The following is a 5,000-nucleotide window of genomic DNA, read 5'->3' on the forward strand; positions in this document are numbered from 1 at the left end:
CCAAAGAGTTGCTGAACTCTGTTCTTAGTCTGTGCAGTCTTGGTGTTCCTCCATTAGCGTAATACAATTTATCATTCATGAAAATACAAAAGGCTTTCCTGAAAGGAAAAAGTCAAAGGAGTAAAGAGAGCAGAGAACACACACACACACACACAAGAGAACAGAGAACAGACCTGGACACATACCCACTCAAACACACACACACACACACACACACACACACACACACACACACACACACACACACAAGAGAACAGAGAACAGACCTGGACACTGCGGGACAGAAGTCAATACACAGGCAGAACCAATATACCCCTCACCGTGACTGACAGTTGGTGTTTTTTCCGGGGGGAACACTAAATAAGGAACACACTTCCTGTAGAGACACTGATTACTGTCCTCAGCTGGTGCGGATTTTGAAAGGTCAATATTATTGAGTTTTTCTTTTTTTGTTTGTCTTTTTTTGTTGTTGTTTACTGTCCAGCTGCCCTTCGAGCCCCAGAGGACAATCAGACCCTCAAGCTGAGTCTGACAGCCAATCAGAACCCTCAAGCTGAGTCTGACAGCTAATCAGAACCCTCAAGCTGAGTCTGGCAGCCAATCAGACATCCAATCAGCACTCTTGAAAGTGTTTGAAGGAGAGCTGCACTAGAAGACCTGGGTACTGTTCGGCGTAGCTCCCTAAGCGGTTTAGCGAGCTAGATTCCAGGCTAAAAAAAGAGAACGCCCCTTTATCGGGTTTGGCGAAGCAACTTCTGATAAATTACCATAGTAACATATCACTTAGCACTAACCTGCTCCAGGGCAGGCTAACCTAAGTTTAGCTGGCTAAGCTTGCCACACCCCAGTTAAAAGGAGGGGTCCCATTGACCAAAGAGTCATATTAGATAGTTTGATTTGCGGAGAGAGAATTCTTTGCGATCGCCAAGATCAATTTTTCCATCATGATGAGTTATTGTTAGCGCTACCGATTCACCCGACAAGGAATAATTAATTTAAAAGACCTTCTTGAGTCATTTATTGCACCACCGTCGAACATTGACAGTCTTCACTTTCTTTCGAGTGGTAGCCTTCATTTTTGTAATGTCGGCGATGCGGAGAACAAAGCACTCATAATTATATGACAGTGGTATTAGTACAGTTGAGACATGGGTACAGTTGATACACCCGAAATAACTTGCATGCGCAGCATGGACGTGCACAGGAGTGTGCTAAGGTTGCTTGGGCAACTGCCCGTTTGCCCTCTCCGACTGAAGTTGCCCCTCCGAAGGAACTATATATTTTCGATACCATGACGGGGGCGTGGCAGCCGCGGTCAGTGACAGTTTAAAATCATATTGTGAACATTTGCGATTACATGACGGGGGGGTGGCAGCCGCGGTCAGTGAGAGTTTAAAATGATATTTTGAAAATTTGCCATTACATGACGGGGGCGTGGCAGCGGTGAAAGAAATATTGTGCTGCCCCTTTTTTCCAGGGCAGAGCAACTGCTCTTCAAAATTCCTGTGCACGTCTCTGATGCGCAGCAATCCAGAGACGTGATTTTTCGTTTGCACATGAATACTTACGTTTTCTTTGATCCCAGGAAATTTGAGCACACAACCCATCTAGGGAGATATTGGCGAAAGTTGTTTTACCTACTTTAACATCATTGCAAACGTTTAGTTTTGCAAACGTGTGCAAGTAGTAAATACAGTCTAAGTCTACTAACTACACCATACATAGCATATCATTTTTGAAGAAAATGATTGAGGTGGATGCATGATAAGAAGAGAGAAATACAGACAATTTCTTTTCATTGCTTCAATTTATTGAATTTCTTATTAATACATTTACATTTAGTCATAGTCATTTTATTCAAAGCTATAGCCAATAAAACTATACTTGATACAGAAGTGTGGGGGGTCGAACTCACCTCCTGTAGAGTACAAGCCGCGAGCTCTATCCACTGCACAAAACTCACTTATTCCATAGTCTAAAGATATCACCAACTAACAAGCCCATAGACACTTTCTTGTAATGCTCTTGCAACGGCGTCAGGGTTGGATTTTGCTATGATTATGGTCTTGATTCTTCATAACGCGTTCATGGTCATCTCCTGCCTTAGCGGAGGAAAAAATTAGTCTTTTTCTTTGAGTTTAGACTATTGTACCGTTAAAAACCTTTCCTGCCTTTTGAAGCAGGACGTGCACGCGCAATTTAGCCGAGGAGGGACATTAGCTTCAGGTTTAAGGGGTTTATCTATAGCCTGTTCTCATTTAGCGAGCTAGATTATCTAATTTCGCAAGCTAAATGTATTGACTTAGCTTCAGTTCTACGCCAAACAGGGCCCTGATCTTGTTGTACAACTTCCCTATCCTGAAGGTTACGCTACAGTTAATAGCTAATTGTATTGGAGTCCGTACAAAAGTGCATGTTTTCTTGGAAAAAAGCACATTTAGACTCAAACATTTGACACATGCCATACAGTTTCGAATGGGAGGATGATTTGTGCCTGTGCCCATGAAATGTATCTAACCCTCTGTTTGTGCCCTCTGGTCTCTGTGTGCAGTTTGGCTGATTGGAGGTGAAGAGCCTTAATTGGGTGCACCTGGCACGCAGGTTCACCTGACTCCTTAAAAGCTCTGGCTCCTCCACCTTCAGGAGATTCGACCTGCAGCAGACACTGCCTAAGCCAGTGGTTCTTTGGATTGTCTTTTGTCCATGTGTATTGTCATTTGGATTTGGTGGAGACATTTTGCGTACATGTTTTTAGTTGGATAACTGCACCACTCGAAATCTAAATAAAACCATCTTTAGAACATGGTAAAACCTACTCCGTCTGCTATTTTTGTATGTCATCTCGACCGTAAGTATGACACTATGAACTCTTAAATGTGTTTAAAGGCGTAGAGCTGCACTACAAGATCTTGTAGTAAAACTTCCCTTTCCTGCGTTTTTAAGCTACAGTTTATAGGAAATAATTATTGGATAAAAGCACATTTGGAATTTTGGATGCACTCAAACATTTGACGTATGCAAGCACTTAATGCCATATTGTTTTGAATGGGAGGATGAATTGACTATGAAGCTCTCTCTCCATCTCTCTCTCTCTTTCTCTCTCTCCATCTCTCTCTCTCTGTTTCTCTCTCTCTCTCTCCATCTCTCTGCATCTCTCTCTCTCTCCATCTCTCGCTCTCTCTCCATCTCTCTGCATCTCTCTCTCTGCATCTCTCTCTCTCCATCTCTCTCCATCTTTCTCTCTCTGTCTCTATCTCTCTCTCCATCTCTCTGCATCTCTCTCTCTCTCTCTGCATCTCTCTCTCTCCATCTCTTGCTCTCTCTCATGTATGAAAGGGTGAAGGTAAAGGTCCTGTGTTGTGACATATTTGACATTCTACGTAAATGCCAGCCATAATGCCGTGCAGTTTTGAATGGGAGGGCGAACTGACGGGAGTGCTTTCAGTTAACAGGGTGACTGTCACCTCATCATTAGAACGTCAGGCTTTCAGCTTTGGACGTTCAAATTTGAGATGTACTCGAACCTTTCACACACATCTGAGTCTAATTAGCTAGCTGCCATGTAGTGTGAAGTCAACCTAACATCACAACACACTCACACACACACACATCACCACACACACACACACACACACACACACGTACACACACACACACACACACACACACACACACGCACACACACACACACACACACATCACAACACACTCACACACACACACATCACCACACACACACACACACACACACACACGTACACACACACACACACACACGTAAACACACACACACACACACACACACAGTGTGAAGTCAACCTAACATCACCACACGCACACAAATTATGAAGTCAACCTAACATCACCACACACACACACACACATCACCACACACACACACACACACATCACCACACACACACACACATAGTGTGAAGTCAACCTAACATCACCAGACACACACACAGTGTGATGACAACCTAACAGTTAGACCACAGTCATGTCACCCTTCAGCACCACTATAATCTAGTATGCTTGCGCTGATGCTTACATCCAGAGCCACTAGTGCTAGTGTATTTATGTATACAGCCGCGGAAAAAATTAAGAGACCACTTCAAAATTATCAGTTTCTCTGGTTTTACTATTTATTGGTATGTGTTAAAGTAAAATGTACATTTTTGTTTTATTCTATAACCTACTGTCAACATTCCTACCAAATTTCAAATAAAAATATTGTCATTTAGATCATTTATTTGCAGAAAAATGACATTTGGTCAAAATAGCAAAAAAGATGCAGTGTCTTCAGATCTCGAATAACGCAAAGAAAACAAGCTCATATTCATTTTTAAACTACACAATACTAATGCTTTAACTTAGGAAGAGTTCAGAAATCAATATTTGGTGGAATAACCTTGATTTAAAATCACAACTTTCATGTGTCTTGGCATGCTCTCCACCAGTCTTTCACATTGCCGTTGGGTGACTTTATGCTACTCCTGGCGCAAGAATTCAAGCAGCTCGGCTTCTTTTCATGGCTTGTGACCTTCCATCTTCCTCTTGATCACATTTCAGAGGTTTTTTATGGGATTCAGGTCTCGAAATTGGGCTGGCCATGACAGGGTCCTGATCTGGTGGTACTCCATCCACACCTTTACTGGCCTGGCTGTGTGGCATGGAGCATTGCCCTGCTGGAAAAAACACTTCTCAGAGTTGGGGAACATTGTCAGAGCAAAAGGAAGCACGTTTTTCTTCCAGGACAACGTTGTACTTTGCCTGGCTGAGGTTTGTAAAAGACCATAAGGATTGAACCAAAGCGGATTGGAGGGTCTTCTAAGTTCGTCTTCTCTGATGAGTCCAATTTCACAGTCGGTGCAAGACTCTGAGGCTTGTAGGCCTCTCCAGGTCTCCGTCTAACCATCAGACGACCATGTGTTGGGCAAAGCTGAAAATTGGACTCAGAGAAGATGAACTTAGAAGATGACCTCCAGTCCGAATATATA

Source organism: Sprattus sprattus, assembly GCF_963457725.1.
Source record: "Sprattus sprattus genome assembly, chromosome: 3".
In the NCBI taxonomy this organism is placed as follows: Eukaryota; Metazoa; Chordata; class Actinopteri; order Clupeiformes; family Clupeidae; genus Sprattus; species Sprattus sprattus.